Here is an 18,579-nt window from a genome sequence, read left to right as displayed (position 1 = left end):
CATTTACTTTTTAAACAAAATCTTTCTACTGAGCCACCTTTGAGCACAAATTTTAGGGGTACAGATTTACAAAAATCAATTGAACCACTCCATGCATATCACACAAAGAAACACAATGCAGCTTAAGGGCATTCCTCTCTTTGTAAAAAGAAAAAAAACAATTTGAAAATAAATATATAATTTAAAGGTAGTCCCCATTGGCCATAAGGACCCTCAGAGAACATCACTGCTCATATGTACTCATACCCTCACTCTCCAGATGCAGAGTGCTTAGATAAAATGGGCACTATGCTGCAGCTCCAATTTTCCAAACCAAAACTGTGCCACCCTGAGCTAGCCAACCTGGCAGAATGCAGTTTTGACAAATAGCAATTTCATGTAGAGACTACCTCCTATTCCTTGGATCTTTAATAGCTCCTTCTTACAAGAATACAGATTAGATAGAGATATTTTTGGTGGCAGTGGCACTGGAAGATCTGATGTGGAATGCCTACTCTACAGCCACCAACTTCACAAGCTAACACAACCTTCTGTAGCCCCTAGGTACTGGGTTTGGGATAGTCTCCTTATAGAAATCAGTCCTTCCCCCATACATACTTTCTCCACCACTCCCCACCAACATACATTGCTTTAGAGACAAGAGGGCAAGGGCTAAACCCCTAAATGTGCATTACATTAACTTGCTTTAAATTTAGAGATGCATGAACATAACAAGTATATAAAACTTGGTCTCTGGGGGAACATTTTATACTGACACAATGTTCTACTTTCACTGTGGTACATCTCTGAAGGGAAAGCCAGTAATTTTGCTTAGCTCTAACTTGATAGCATACACTTATAATTAAAGGGAAATATTTAAAATAGGACTCAGAAGAATAGAATAAATTAAAAAACCTGTGCATGAAATAAGCCTATACTGAGATAGATGCTATTATGTAATTGTAGATCTACCAAGACATTTAACAGAAAAACTTTTAAATACTTTTTAAAGTCAGCATTTAACTTTACATACAGTTAACTGTATTGTATTTAGTTGAAGGGTATGCAGAGGTTGAATGCCATTAAATAAAGTGAGAGAAGCTCACAGGCTCAAACGGTCAAACAAATTTATATTTTGGTTTAAGGCTAAAATTTCCACTGGGCTTGCGTTACCATCACATTATTGGAAATCCAGCAAGTGGCTCAACTAGATATTTAACAGGGAGGAAAAAGATAACCCTCTGGCTCACTTGGAGAAAGTTTTTGAGCTCGCTGTATTTTATATTTTTTTTAAGTGAATCCACTAGGCATGGCATAAAAAGTAATCTTGAAAACTGCTAATTATAATGTCACAGTTCTCACAACATTATAGTTAAGGCTGACATGGTGCTTCCGTCTCTGTTTTTCAGTTGCTTATAACTTTGTCAGAAAACAACCTTTTGGGCTGAAACTTCTCATGCTTGTCTCATCCCAGCTGATTTCTTTTTTATTTATTTTAAGAAAAGAGGAATTTGAGGAAGTAGAGAAAAAATAAACTTCATATTGATTTTCATCCATTAGGAAACATGTTCAGACATTTCCTTATGCTTAGAGACCTTAACAATGGGATTGGGGCAAATTCTGTCTTATTGTTAGCTATACAAACTTCCTGACTTCATATGAAGGCAGAATTTGGCCATTTGTTTTTAAACTTGGCATGTCTCTAAGTGCTTTATTTTTTGGCTTTAAAAATGGTTATGACATTTTAAAAATACTGGGCATTTAAAACCAGTGAATTCAGTATGTGCATTACATGACATTCCATATATCTGAAGTGTGCCCTTCTCTTTCTCTGCCCTTCTCTGGCCTACCAAGGTGAGACCTACCCACATTTTGGGTCCATGTCTGACATGGAGTATAGCCCTAGATCTCCAAAGCAAGAATGTGTGAAAGGGGCTAAGGGAGACATGAGTGGTATCCTTGTCTGGGGCACTGAATATATACTCAGGGCAACAAAATGATGGCCTTTCTAATCCAAAAACTCTAATCCTGTCTAATTTTAAATGTTAAATAGAGTTGGTTAGTATTTGTATAGGTGACCACATAGTTGACCATATGAGAAATGATTACTCTTATGCCACAGTTATACACCTGAAGTCAATGGAAGTTTTATGATTGACTTCAATGGAACCATGATTGAGTCCTTAATGAATTAAAATCAATATTGAGCCTTGTGCCATAGAAAGAATGCTATTTAGTATTATGCAGGTTAGTTGGGTTTGATATCTCCCTCTCAAGACATAAGCAAATGCAACAGAAAATGACCAGACTACAACACTACTTCCCAGACACTGCTATATTGCATATCTCAAACTAGAGTTCAGGGCAATGGAACCTGTATATGGCCAGGGACCCCTATCTCAGCTGCTACTAAAAAAAAAAAAAAAAAAAAAATGTGTAGCCCTTAGGATCACAGCCTTGAAACTGGAAACCAATACAAACAAATCACTAGGGACTGAACAATGCAATCCTGGTGCTGGCACAAATTCCTTGACCTTAGTCAATGAGCTTAATATTTCAGCCTTCACGTCCACCTCAGTAAAATGGAGATATTAATACTAATTTGTCTCATAGACATGTTGTAATGTTTAATTAGATAATAGTTATACACTGCCACTGCAAGTGCAAAAATGCACCATGACACAAACTAACCCACCACACTGGCTTGAAGTCTAGACTCCCCAGGTTATTTAAAGAATCATCCCCTGGGGGCGGGGGGAGGGGGGGCATTTGTAAAAGCTGGCAACTGTGCTTAGTTCCCAGTTCAAGCCCGAAAGGTCAACAAAATTTAAAGCAGATAAATAAGGGTGATTATAGTATATAAAGGAAATTCAGAACCATTTCCTGCCATAGAATGTTGACATTGCAATGAGTATTTTACAGTTATTTTTATTTGCACTGCTGATGTATTTCTTACCTTTACTGCAGAACAAGCTATATGACTAACAAGAAGAAAGTAGATCACAGGGTTTTTTTAAAGATGCTTTTATGCATTATTCCTTTAGTCTCCCTCCCCTTCTACATTCACTAACTACACATTTCCACGGTCACCAGATTCTTGTAGGACAAGAAGAACCCAGACACACTTCATTTTGTCTCCAGCTGTGGGAAAAGCAGGGAGGAAACCCCCACACTCCACCATCAGAGATGAAGCTCTACCTACCACACAAGGCTCTAGCTGGGAGTGGGAGCAGATCTCAAAGTTACTAGGACACCAGAGTTAACATTACCATAACCCTCGAAAGGATCCTTCCTAATGAAAAACAATCCCCAAGTGGGATATGTGGATATTATGAATGATCCATAATGCATTAAAATGGATAAAAAGCAGGAGAGCACATAGAACAGCTATTTTATTTCAAAGTTGCATAGAGAGGATGAGTTATTTCTTGAGGATGGAATTTAAGAACTTTGAACCCAAAGATATCTACACCATGTTAAACTGCATAATTTCCAGTGAGTGGTTATGTTATTGCTTGCTTAAGATAAGCATTAATTAGTGACAGAAATTAAACATATACACAGGTGGCATGCTAAATTATTCACAGAGCCAGTCTGGTGCTAAAACTTGCTTGTATCATTACCTATGACCTTATACTGCTATGACTGCTTTGACCTCATCCCTATCCATTTGCTTGTTTCATCCACCTATAGTGATTTGTCATGGACCATGAATGTAAGGTCTCTGAAGCATGGAATTGTGTGAAGCATGCACTATTGTTATGTAAGGATGTTGGGTATGGCTACACAGACCAAAGGGCAACCTCTGTTTCTGGAAGTGTGGGGGAAGAGTAGTCATTGTTGTGTTATTTAATGTTTTAAAAAATAACTTAGGTGTAAAACACCAGCTCTTTGTGCCTTAAAAAGAACACAGGAGTGCCTTTTTTACAACATATATGTAAAGCACAATAGGGTCCCAATTTCTGACAGTAAGATACAGGGCCGGCTCTGGCTTTTTTGCCGCCCCAGGCAAAAAAGCCTCCGGCCGCTGCCTCCCCCCCCCGGCGCGGCAGGGGAGGGCGCGGGGGGGAGGGCGGCCGGAGCCCCAGGGGGAGGGCGAGCCCTGGCCGGGTCTCCGCTCTCCTCGGCGGCCAGAGCGCCGGGGGGAGGGCGGCGAGCCCCGGCCGGGTCTCCGCTCTCCCCGGCGGCCGGGGGGAGGGCGGCTGGCGGGAGGGCAGCCGGAGCCCTGGGAGGAGGGTGGAGTGCCCGGCCCGGGCTCCGCTCTCCCCAGCGGCCAGAGCGCCGGGGGGGAGGGCGGCGAGCCCCGGCTGGGGCTCCGCTCTCCCCGGCGGCCGGAGCCGGAGCACCGCACCGCGCCGCCCCCCTCCAGGTGCCGCCCCAAGCACAAGCTTGGTGGGTTGGTGCCTGGAGCCGGCCCTGGTAAGATAACCAGTAGCATGCAACCAGTGTTTATTACTCATTTTATATTTTAAAGTGATTCCTTTCAATGCCTAATTTAAAAAAGACTGCAGGGAAAATATTTAGAGGGATGATTTTGTATGGGTTGGATTATTTTGTTATTTAAATATATGTTTAGGAACTATATTTACTGGAACCCTGAATTATTTGTTGCTGGTTTGGTGCAGGCATTTCGGGGGAGACCAGAATAGAGAACTTGGGAGGTGCAGGGGACTATAGTTCTGAGTCAGGAACTTAAGTCACACTACTGATCCTACTAAAAATGTCATGGGATCTTAATGATCACAAACGGTCATGACCTTGACTTTAACTCTTCTCTGAAAGTACCCAACATTATGCCTCTCGCCGCTTCCTCCCCCCCCCCCAAAATACAGTACGGTTGTTCAATTGTAATTCAGAAGGAAGGCTACTACTTACAGAATTACATGACCACATTTCGCAACCACTTGGGTTTTCCTTTAAAGTTTTTGATCCAACAACTGAATAGGTACAACACTGCTTTGCTTGTGAGATCTGACAAAGCCACTGTGTGAGGTAGTAATGCATGACATTAAAAGAACACTTTAATGCATATTGACTAAGAGCAAAATGTCCCTCAACTTATTGGGGTCCTCTATAATAAATAAATAGCTTGAAGAACCAATTGAAGAAAAGGATGACTTGATAATGTGATAATAATACACACTGCATCAAAGTCTGTTAATTAAAGGTTTGCCATGACCAGTTAATAATGCTCATTGTAAACCTCTCCAGAAAAATAATACCCTGCTACAAGCAGAAAGTGATCATGTGGAAGAAATTGTAAAGGAATGGAAATTAGCGGACTTTGCACTACACATCACTAAAATATAATGGTGGTTCTCAGAGCCTAGGATGACAGACTAATTTTCCAAATTAGACTGGTTATTTAATTGCACACTTGAATATGCTGAACATTTTTGAAATAATGCTAAAAATGATCAGAAGTTTTATATGGAATAAAAATCATCCTAGAATTCTGTTAGCTTGAATAGAGACATGCACAACACTGAAAGAAGCTAAAAGCAGGCTACAAAACAAATGCTTTCCTGTGTAGCATACTGAATGGTTCAAATGATTCTTTCATTAAAAACAATATTTAATAGTGCACCTTTCCTAATCCAGACAAATTTAATTTCACCTACCGAAACTAGATTGACCAGTTCTAGTATGAAGAAGAATTGTGCAAATAGTAACAAATTGGGGGAAATATCATTATCTGGGGTCTCAGATACTTAGGAAGTATAAGGACTCTGCTGTAAACACTGAAGAACTTGTACAACTTTCACTTGAACTCAGTGGGGACTATTTGCATAGGAAGAGTTACACACATGCATATGTTTATGCAGGACTGGAGCCTTAGATACTCTCTTATCTCAGTGTTAATGAATGCAAATATAAAAAGATGCAAATCTACTGTCTTTGCCATTGCTTCTATCAGTCTTCCAGAGATGGAGAGGTATCATCACTCTTGTAGTTAAGGAGAGTATTTGGAAATGTTAATGTGGTTTCTCACAACCATTTTATATATCAAATTAATGATTTGAATCATCTAAATTCAGTTTGATTTTTGGAAGAAGCAACAATTGCACATTGAAAGGACTGTTTTAAATTTACTTTAATAACTCAAGAAAGAGATTTGGACATCACCATGGACAGCTGAACAAAGAGCTGGAGTCGTCAAAAAAGCAAACAGTTACTATACATATGGAATGGGATGAGGAATGATACTGAAAATACTAAGATGCCATTTTATGAATCAATAATGTATCCTCCCTTGGAGGCAATAACCAGATCTGAAATGGAGGTAGCAGAAATAGAAAGGGTTCAGAAATGAATGAGGAGAAGAAGGGGAGACTTTGGAAAAATATCCATTTGATGAGAGATTGAAAAGCTTGAGGCAGTTCACATTACAGAGACAAACAGAGAAGACATGGTAAAAGATATATAAAATAATGAACAGTAAAGAGAATGTAGTTTTGACACTTCTCTTCACCATCTCATAATACAAGAGGATGGGGACATTCAGTGAAACTGAAAGTCAGAAAATGTTTAACTATAAAAAGAAAAGACTTATTCACACAATGCACAATTAGCTCATGAAAATTTTTCCCACAAAGTATAATTGAGACCAAGAGCTTAAGAGGATTAAAAAATGAAAGCAAATGTGTATGGACAATGAAAAGATCCAGAGTTACAATAGCAACTTAGAAAGCATCAAGATTAAACCAAACAAGAAAACTGTTTTGGAAAGAACAGAAATCCTCAAACTTCAGGGCATAGGCCAATCTCTAACTAATGGGAGTGAGGAAGAAACTTTCCATATGAGCAATTTATTCTGTAACTGACTACTATAACGTACCTTGCATCTTCCTCAGAAGCTAATCGTGTTGTCCACTGTTCGAGAGATAATACTGCACCCTTTGGACTGATACATGTATGGTTATTCCTATGTTTCAGTGAAGGGGTGGTGGCTTAAGGTGGGTAGACAATCCATGCCTAGGAGTTGGAGTAGACAAATAAATGGGAATAGTTGTGGGAGAAATGGATGAATGGAGATCAACAACCAAGGCTGCTATATGCATGCATCTGACAATCTGATCAAGAAATTAGTGGGTTGATGTATTTTGCCCTTACCAAAAGCTCTTAAGCAAACTAAGCAGTCATGGGTCCTCTCATGGATCAATAATCAATTATAATTGGTTAAATGACAGGAAACAAAGGGTAGGAATGAACAGTCAGTTTTCAAATTGGAGAGACATAAATAGTGGGGTCCCCCACTGGGATCAGTTCTGTTCAACATATTCATAAGTGATCTGGAAAAATGAGTAAACAATGAGGTAGCAAAGTTTGCAAATGATACAAAATTACTCTTATTAGTTAAGTCCAAAGCTGACTGTGAAGGGTTACAAAGGGATCTTACAAAATTGGGTGACTGGGCAACAAAATGGCAGATGAAATTCAAAGTAATGCATATTGGAAACCATAATCCCAACTATTCATAAAAATGATGGGGTCTAAATTAGCTATTACCATTCACAAAAGGGTTCTTGGAGTAATTGTGGATAGTTCTCTGAAAACATCCACTCAATGTGATCCACAGCAACAGTAAAAAAAGCAAACAGAATGTTACGAACTATCAGGAAAGGCAGTGGCACTGACTTTCTAATGTGCCAGGGGGTGCTCAACCCCCCGGCTGTGCCCCAGGCCCCACTTCACCCCTCCCCCCAAACTCCCTCTTCCCATCCCTGCTCCACCCCCATCTCTTCCCCCAAATCCCCACTCACTCCTCCCTGCCCTCTCCCTCCAATAGCCCCCCATTATAGCCTGTAAAAAGTGATGGGGCCATGGCCCACTGGCCACCCCTGTTCCAGCACCCTTGCTCCTTGACGATTACACTCTTTAAATACTGGTGCTCCCCCTCATCCACCAGTACAACTCCCTGCTAGTCATCACTTTGTCAAACTGTTATTTTTACATTAAGCTCTTTCCCAAGTATTAAAGTGCAAGTTTTAAAGTGCAAAATATAGAGTATCATTCAGGGAGCTGCCTCCTATTACATTTGATGGGCATGATGATATGGTAGGGAGCCTCCGAAGTCTAAGAGCAGTCATGATAATAGCAAGTATAGGATGGCTGGGTAGATAGTTTGAATACATGACATCAAATTAAAGTTTAGGCTGATGTATGAGGCCAAAGCCTTTTACCATCTATTGTCTTTCCCTGTTTTCATTTTGGAACCGTGAGGTGGGATGAAGGATAGAAAAAATGCTCAGGGATTGGCAATTTTGGGTAATATTTCTGGAAAGTGATTATTTTTTTTCTTTCTAGACATATTTTTAAATGGTAAAAATAGCCTCTAATTTGAGTCCAGACACAGACCAAACCAGGAGGCCAAATTGGTTACATTTTTATGGGGGTTATATAACAGTTTTGGGTACCATGATAAAAGAAGAGTCTGTATATCTGTAACTAAAAATATACCTAATATCATCATGCATTTTATAAAAAAATTTCTTCAAATAGATAAATTTACACACTACTCGCTGTAGCCTTCTTAAATGTTGTCTTTCCATCTAGTAAAAACTATGTGCTTTATTAAGATACAGTAAATTGATCCTCTCTCACCTATTCTGGCTTCATTATGTTAACTGTGTGTACAACAGGTATAATTTCATATAAGAAATTGTGAGCTAGACTGAATAAAAATTGAATTTCTCCCTCCAACCACTAGCATTTATAGCATCCCCTATTTAACACTTGAAACTTGACAGGATGAGAGGCATGCTGGAATATTGCCATGACAGACTCTGTTCTTCATGCAAGAAACACCTGACTGAATAGCATACATGATATTCTGGAACAATGAAGGGTGGAGTATATGCATAGGGAAAATGCTCAGGAATGGCACTTTTGGCTATGTTTATTAATGCTGTTTTCTTTTTTGTTGGCGATTTCTCTATGCATAACCAAAATCTGGACTCAATCATGTTACAGTTCAAAAAGATATTCAACAGACAAGCCTTTCCCGTGGTACCTGCTGACCCAGATAACTTTTTTTCCACTGAAAACATCCCATGGCACAATCTGCTGTGTCACCTATCACAGTTCAAGTTGTGAGGAACTGTCTAAGATAACAGAAAAACAGACACAAGAAAACAAATTCCAGATATCTAACACCTATACACTGCACAGGAATACTACTTCAGCATGGGCCAAAAAGAGACAACACAAAGTGATGCAAACTAAAATTGATGCTAATCAACTCCACTAACAAAAACAAAACAAAATCATACAAGACATGAACTCATCAGCAACAAAGCATCCATTATAGTCTGAATCACTTAGACCTGCCTGGCTGACATTTTGAACGCTGTGCTAGCCCACTTCATCCCCCAAGGATACTCAATACATCACAGACCCAAACAGGATAAGAAGGAAGGAAGCATCACATTCATCTTTTCTGCAAACATCAAATCCAAGACAGGTGCCTCAGGTGAGATGGCAAATTCATTATTTGCCAATAGAAAATACAGCCAAAGCCAACTATATTTTATGCTTATTTCCAGATCACAACAGACTACAGAATTTATAAAGTAGCTCACTGATACCTTCTCTGCAACGGGGGTTAAATATTGCAGAATTGTCATCACAGGAGATTTTAAACCACATATTGACAAGCTATGAATATCCCATCTCCTCACTTGCCTCCCTCGGAATTTCACAAGATATCTCTAGTCCAAACCACACAACCAGTCACACCCCAGACCTGGTCTTTGGCCTACATGTTAAAGATTGAGGAACCTGCAACCACTGCACTGTCTTGGACATTAAGGCAGTGGTCAGACACATTCCAGTGCCTAACCAATACGACAGACCAATGATCCTCAATTGACCATGAAGACTCAGACTCCAGCACATTCTAAAGCCTGCTAAAGAAACACACTCCACTCACAGGACAAGGTGCCAAGGAACTGGTCGATCATTATCATTGTACGATAATATTGATCATCAATATGCTAGCCTCCAAATGGCTCCTTCCTCCCCATTGCCCAAACAGATCTCCTTGGTTTTCTGACACCTGGTGCTGGGTGGAGAGATAGGGGCATAAACTTGAGCACATAAAACAAAGGCTGATATGGACAGCACATAAGTGAATTCCTCAAAGCCTATGCTGAGACCATACTGTAGACCAAGAAAACCTTCTTATCGGATTCCACTGAAGCTGCCAAATCCCACCCGAAGGAGCTATCCAGAATGGTAAACTAATTCATCAATCCTGTACACTACAACCTGCATCAAAACCCAGCACCAAATGCAACAAAGAACTCTCATCCTACTTCACTGAAAAAATCACGCACATTTGGGAAGCCTTAACATCATGGATCCAATCTGTCTATACCCACCAACCAACAGCCCATCTGCATTCCCAAAGTTCAGTACATTCACTCATCAAGTAGTTCTGGACACCCAACAGAATCTCAACCCAAGACTTGTTAATCTGACCCAGGCCCTTCCTGGCTTGTGAAAGAATCATGAACAATTAGTACCACTCCTAACTGAAATAGCTAACTCCTCATTCAGAGAAGGAATCTCCCCTTCCTCCTTTAAATATGCAATAGTCTAACCAGCACTGACAAAACCTACTCTGGATATATCCATTTTAGCCAATTACTGCCCAATGAGAAACCTCCCATTTCCAAGCAAGTCCATAAAGAAGGTAGCCAAAGGTCAACTCTAAGTCTATCTAATTTAAGCTAATATTCTGGTTTAAAGCCAGAATATGGAATGAAAACTTATTTAGTGGCACTGATGGTGATCTGCTATTAGTGGATAGAGGACAGATATCTATTCTCATTCTCCTGGACTTCTCAAAAACATTCAATGCTGTTGACCCATGAGATACTGTTATATCACCTGAGAGTGGTGGCAGGGGGTCCAGGGCAACACACTAAGATAGTTTAAGTCCTTCATGGCAGGATGCACCCAATAAGTAGTGAAGAGCACCTGTATCTTTACCACCAGAGCCCTCATTTGTGGAGTCCACAAGGATCAATCCTCTCTCTGGTTCTTTTCAAAATTCACATGCAAACCTAGGTGAAATTGTCAGACAACACTAACACAAGTGTCAGCAATATGCAGACAACATACAACTCTACCTATCCTTCACCACATATGACCACACTGAGACCACTAAGATGACCAAAATCATCTCATGGATGAAGAACAGCTGGCTGAAGCTGAACAAGACAAAAGTGATACTGGTGGGCTGGGGAAAGTATTTTGAAGAGTTTTCAAGCATGGTGTTGTCTCCTTTGGTTGAAGATATACACTCACAATTGGCCAATTTGGTCTTTAACGTAAGAGTACTCTTGGGTTCCTCACTGATGCTAAGTATTCACATAGCAGTGTAAGCAGAGTCAGGATGAGCTCTACCCTGACATCTGGTGGTGAATTATGGCGAGTGTGGAAAAGAACTCCAGGGGCTGATCTTGTTTGCATAGGCACACCCACTCGCCTGGCATGAAACAACAGCAATTGAAAGTGGTTACTTTGGCTGGTATGGGATCCCCAGTGTCTCTGTTATTGGGGCAGGAAGAATAAAGTTTTGTTACCCTGATTCTGTGAATCAAGGCCAGTGGAACTGTTGTATGACAGAAGGACTGAGTGAGTCCTTCACCATTACCTAAGTAGCTTGACAAGGGGCATGGGTTACAAAACCCAGTGAATTGAGAGAGGATGGGGACAGGTATTTGTACCTGATGGTATGGGCCCCCTCTGAGGGTTTGAAACACCAATTGCACCACCTCCCCTCTCCACTGTTGAATGTCAGAGCTAACTTTGATTCCATTAGGAGTCTAGTTACAAGCTGCTGAGCTGAATTCACTTTGGGCCAATGGTGCACCAGCACTGGGGCTCCCCTATTATGAGCTGAAATCGCTAAGAGCTGAAATCACTAAGAGCTAAAGTTATTAAGAGCTGAGATCACCGAGTGCTGTGTTAACTAGTGGGGGAGCCTGAAGCTATATTGCTAAGCAGCTGGCGGAGCAATTTGTGGGGACGACTGGAGGAGCAGCGAGTGGCGCGGAGCCTTGCGGGGACGGCTGGAGCGGCCCAAGGAACGGCGAGCGGAGCTATTTGCGGGGACGGCTGGAGCGACTCACAGGTCGGTGAGCGGAGTGGAACAGCTCGTAGAGCGGAGCGGTTCGTGGGATGGCAGGAAGTGGACTGGCTCGTGGTAAAGGCTGCGGCGGAACCCCACGGAGAGACCGCCGGTCGGCCTCGGATCACGTAAGGTGCCCCTTAACACCCTGTGTGCTCCCTTTTACTCTGGGGCTGCACTGACCAGGGACAGAGACTTTGGGGGTTGTTGGACCCAAGAGACTTTGGGGGTGTTGGACTTTGGGGACTCTGGGTGATTTTGGGTTGCTGGATTCAAGAACCAAAGGGAAAGGACACAGCCCAATTTGCTGGGGTGGGTTTTTGCTCATGGTTTGTGTTATGAATCCTGTTTGTGGTGTTTTTCCAATTTAATGCTGATGTCGTTTACCTCATGTTATTAAACATTTTCTGCTACACTCAGACTCCGTGCTTGCGAGAGGGGAAGTATTGCCTCTTAGAGGGACCCAGGGGGGTGGTATGTAATTGTCCCAGGTCACTGGGTGGGGGCTCGAGCCGGTTTTGCATTGCGTTATTGAAATGGAACCCCTAGATACAGAACCCGGCCCTTGTTGCTGCCAACTTAGATGGGCAGAAGGGTTACATTAGTATCTGTGCAGAATGCTTATGATCATCTCTGGTTGGCTAGGAGACGCCTGAGGGACAATGATTTGGCTTCTGTTACTCATGCCTTTGTCACCTCTTGGCTGGGCTACTGCAATAAAATATACCTGGGCACAAAGCCTTCAGCACTTAGGAGGCTCCAACAAGTACAGAACGCTGTAGCATGCCTCTCCAGCAACACAGACTACTGCAAACATATCATACCTATCCTACACTCTCTATTCTGGCTTTCCATTGAATATCAAATCAAGTTCAAGATCTCATTTCTTATCTTCAAGGTGCTCCATAGCCTGGACCCATGGTATCTAAAAGACTGTCTAAGACCAAGACAGGTCAATAACTTTGCTGCTCGGGCACAATTGAACTCTCTTCAATAAGAGTAAAACTTATCTGGGCAGGCAACAGAAGGGGGCTCGTCTGAGACTGTGGAATGATCTCGCTCAGGAACTAAGGACTATTACACACTTCACTAGCTTCCATCCCAAGTGCAAAGCATGTTTCTTTGACTTTCCTTTCTCTCTCAAACACATATCACTATGTATATTAAAAAAATAAAAATCCTACCAAAACACTCGATTTCATACACTCCTCTCCCTGGGAAAAGGATGAGAAAACAAACAACACGTGACAGATGTTAGTCATATCACTTACTGCACTGCTGGAAAGTGCACAGATACTGTGGTGATGAGCACAGTATATAAGAATCTACATTAAACAGACAATGTTGATCATAAATTGTTTCTCTGGAAATACCCTTAAATCCTTCATAAATTGTTTTTAGGCAAATGTAATTACAAAAGAAAAAAACAATGCAAATCATATTTTAAAAACAAAAAGCAGCCTGAGCTTTTACTTTAATTTTATAACTATTACATACAGTGGTTTAACTAACTTTGGCTCTTTTTCTTGCAAGTTTCCTTGCTTTTCTGGAACACAGTTTCTCTTGTTTGGCTTCAAGTCCCTTCCCTATTCTTGGTTCTCTCTTTTCAACTGTCCCACTACCTGGCACATCTCTCGTAGCTAACAAATATTTTTCACTTTTTAAAAATATCAATTTTGTAGTTTGACAATTCCTTTACATGCTACAATAAAAGCCTGAAACACCATAGTACAATTTTTGGCTGTAGTGCCTTCTACAGGATAGTGTGTTTAATACAGGAATATCTTCTGAATCAGAGAAATAATAATAAAAAAACACACCACTCTAGTGTCATCTAATTCTTTCCTCTGCCAGAGGATTCTTATCTTACACACTATGATCCTGATCCTGCACCAAGTGAAGTCAATGGAGATAGAGCAGGTTGGGAATTTTTCAACAGAGCATTTTTTCCATCAGAAAATGCCAATTTGTCAAAATTGGTTTCTCACGTCCTGGACAGAATTTCATTTCAAAAATAAAGAGAATGAGTATGAGACCCAACCCTACAAAAGCCAGGTGGTTACGGCATTCACCTTGGAGGTGGAAGACCCAGCTTCAAGTGCTGCATGATTAAGAACAAGAAATTAAAAAAAAAAAATAATTAAGCTCTCTTTTCCCCCACAAAATAGAATTTCTCTTTTCCAGCCAGCCCTGAATGGAAAGGCTGCTAAGACCTGATACTGAACCACTGAAGTTAATGAGAGATTTTCCATTACTTCAACGGGCACAGGATCCGACCTGTAGTCACTCAACCAGGGGTCCAGGGCCCCCTGGGGGGCCGCAAGCAGGTTTCAGTGGGGCCGCCAAGCATGGCAGGCATTAGACTCTCTAGGGCCCAGGTCAGAAAGCCAAAGCCCCACTGCAAGGGACTGCAGCCCAGGACCCTGAGCCCCACCACCCAAGGCTGAAGCTGAAGCCTGAGCATTTAGTTTTGCAGTGCCCCGTGATGTGGGGCCGAGCAACTGCACTGCTTCCTACCCCTTAACTTCGGCCCTGGCTTTTATATGCAGAAAAATAGTTGTTGTGACACAGGTGGGCCGTGGAGATTGTATTGCATGTTGGTAGGGCCTCAGAAAGAAAAAAGGTTGAGAACTCCTGAGTCTAGTGCAATGTCCAGTCAAGCAATGGGCTTGCTTAACACAAAATGCTATTCAACTATCTCAACTGATAACAATCAGGAGGATCAGGACACACTTCCTAGAATGTATTGATTAGAGCTGTAGGTGGCATTCTAAAGAGCCATCATTAAAAAAAAGTGGATTCATGGTACAAAAAAGGTCTAAGCGCTCCAAGCCTCTAGATAGGGGATTTGTCAATGATTCTAACGTACTTATTGAAATAATCAAAACAGTAGATATTTGATAATTTATCACTTTTTGTATTGAATAATAGTCACAAATATATATTTATCCAGCCACAGGGACAAAACAGAACAGTGTGTTTGTGGAGGCCAGGGCAATCTTGATGATGGAAGTAGGTAGAAGCATTTGATGGGGAGATCTGTTTTACCAACTTCTGTTGCCCTATGCCCCAAAGCAGCCCCCCCAAAAAATCAAGAATGGAAAAACTTATTGGCTGGCTTCTAGCTGTGCTTGTGCTGATCTGATTGCCTACTTGTCTAACACAGTCTGCATCTCAGCAGAGAGCCTCCAGCAACTGCCAACCTTAAGTGCCATTCAAGGATGGTTTTTTTTCAAGAAGTCTCTGCATGCTCTCTCACAGTGTGAAAGATATCTCAGTAAAGCTCAGACCTAGAGAAGATACTATACAAAGTTATTGCAAAATGCACATACACATTTTATCATGTATGAATTTAGCAGTTTGCTAATCTAATCCCAAATTACCAGGCCATAATTAGTATTCCATTTTTACTGATTCATTTTGTTTTCTTTAAAGAGTATGATAGGATTCAACAATACCAGAATTGTAGTTTTGGGACTGTACATTTTTGACATAAATAACAAAGCAGGAGCTTCACCGAGGTTACATGTGACAGACATCTCTGTTCGCCATGCAGTCTCACATACTGTACTATACATGCAGTGATCTCTAGGTTGAACAAAGGGGCAAGTTTAGATAAAGTACTCTATCAACTTTTACTTTACATTTCCTTGTTTTTATCAATTTGTGTTACTCTCACAAGCAAACTGTTATTCTTTTCAATTTAAATATTTATGAATATGGTACAAGGTTTACCAAATGGCATGTTTCAAGATTATAGCTCATAAATCAGTATATTGGGACTGGACAATATATTTCTGTATAGACAAGATAAAAATAAGTTTATCATAGTACTATATGTCTAAATATACAGCAACCTTATATCCCCTGCCCCATCCCCATCCTTTTCTAAGTATATAGCAGTAAAATAATGATAGAACTCCGGGAAAATGTAGCAGAATAACATTTACTCAGAAATAACTTATACCAAGATAATTTCATTAATGCTAAATAGGTAAATAGCTGATAGTATCTCCTGAAGGGTTATGCTGCCATCTATTGGCAATGCAAATGTGTGCTAACTATTTGAGTTGAGAAAAGATAATTCCTCATGGAAAAGGCTCTCTCTATAGTACAGATTATTCAAAACAAAAATATAACGTTCATCTCTGTCTGATGGTAAACATATGAAAGTACCCAATTTGGATAGAATAATGTTGACAGTATAGCATAGTAAAATAGTATTGCAACTTTTAATTCATGTAGAAAGCTGTTCACTCGTCAATGTGTACAAAATCATACCAAATCTTTTTATTTGTTGTGCATTTGATTCACTATATTTTCAGAGCATGTTATGTCAGCAGTCTTGTTGCACTGCATGCACAATATCCAACAAAAGTAGGCATCGTGGATCATTTGGATAACAACAGTAATTTGATATAACAGACAAATGAATAAAAAGGTGCATGCATTATAACACAAGGGAGGCATCTAACTGGTTTCAGCTAAAAGTTATAACTGGGCAATTAGCTGGTGACCAGGGAAACTACAAAGGTTGTGACTTTACCCTTCTTGCAGTAATTGCACAGAGAACCAGTTGAATACAAATATTAGGCAGGGAGGCTAACTTCTCAAACTAGTCCTGATATTGGCTGCCATTTCCCTCACGGCAATGGGTATCTGATGGACAAAAATGGCATAGGATGTTTTATGTTAATTACTCCTAAAAAAAGAAAGCAGTAAGCATAGTCATAAGTAATTTATTTGAAAGCTCCTGGTACCGATTTTGGTGATCCCATGTTCATTTCACTAAGAACAGGAACAACAGCTGGCAGCAGAGTAAATGCCAGAAAATTCGCAAATTGCAGAGACTATGTGCTGAAAATGTGATTATTATCCAAGTCAACTAAGTCTACAGGTGTCAACAGGTTCTTAAAATCTTATTATGGAAGAAAAAATGCAAATCAAGTATAATTTCAAAATCAATTTTAAAAATTGCACTGTCTTATACTAAAAAACCATTTTAAAATACTTTCCCCATTTTAAATATTTGATATAGGCTGTCACACTTTTATATAATCATACAGTTTGCTAATGAAGGCTCAAACATGCCCCAACCTTTTGGAATAAATTGGAGCTGAATTAGTGGCTCAATAATATAATATGTTTTTGTTTTATTGATTTATAATTACAATTGGAAAAAATATTTGGGTCTTCATTTTTGTTCATCACCTCTTCCTGACAAGGCTGAAATGGGTAAATATTGTGTTTACTCTTGTGTAGTCATTCAGCAGTAGCCCTTCCATGCACACACACTGGGGTTAAATAAATGCATCATAAGTAGACTAGTTTAGACGATTTTTACCTATATTTAAAGTGCATATTTTTTCAAAAGAACCGTTATTCTGCATGGGAGCTGCCTGACACTGAGCTCCTTTGAAAACCTAGCCACTTCATTTAGGTGCCCAAATGATAGTTGAGCTCTTTTGAAAATGTAGTTCTAGTAGAGGGTGCTGAATACTTGAAACTCTGGCTGATACATGCAACTGAAGGGACATGTGGGAAGGGGAATCTTACCAGTTAGCAAAAAACTCTACAAAACAACATTTCACCAAAACCCCACATAAACTCCCATATACTTGTATATTTCCCTCCACATTATAGCTGATTGCTTATATATACACAAAAGCATTCACTAGTGCAATCCTACTCAGCCACCTTCTGCCTAACTGGTTTTAGTGCGGTCACAGTCCAGAGACATGTGTATGGTACTAATTAGAAGAGAAAGGAAATATGTAAAAAAAAGATATAGGAGACTTAAAAGAGATTTGGTAAAATAATATATTTTCTCAACCTTGTGAGGCAAGGGCTCTTTAAAGCCATTTTTTGTCCTCTGAATGTGCACATTGCAATTCATTATTACAAAGCATGATAGGGAATCTTATTTGATACACTTCATTGTATTTTATATTAAAATTCAGGAATTCTAAGTCTTTTTAATGCATAGAAATGTGAAAGAATTTGCATCTTCTACTTTAGTAATCAGCCATGTTATTGTCTGTTACCCTTAGCTGATTCTAATGTTAGAAACAATACTCTTATCAATCTAGCATGGGGACTAAACCAGCAGTCCTTACTCAGGCAAAACTCTCATTGACTTCAATGCCTAGAGACTACTGCACATGTGGTATGAAAGTTTGATATGAGATCTCTCATCATTCACTCAGTTTGGCACAACCTTGCTTTTATATTTGTTATAATCTCAGTATTATTTAAATAAGTTTTTGATGTATGAAAATCCTTTGTTATTGACTTCAGTGGGAGTTTTGCTTGAGTAAGAATTGCAAGATCAGGCCCTTTGTTTTCATGATGACTTTTTAATCTGATTTAGGTCTCAGTTGAAATGATCCTAGTGTTATTCAGTCTTTTCATTGACATCACAACAACATCTGGCATAATGCAGCATGAATTCTTCAAGAAAA

Source organism: Emys orbicularis, chromosome 5, assembly GCF_028017835.1.
Source record: "Emys orbicularis isolate rEmyOrb1 chromosome 5, rEmyOrb1.hap1, whole genome shotgun sequence".
Classification (NCBI taxonomy): Eukaryota; Metazoa; Chordata; order Testudines; family Emydidae; genus Emys; species Emys orbicularis.
This window is presented reverse-complemented; position numbering follows the sequence as displayed.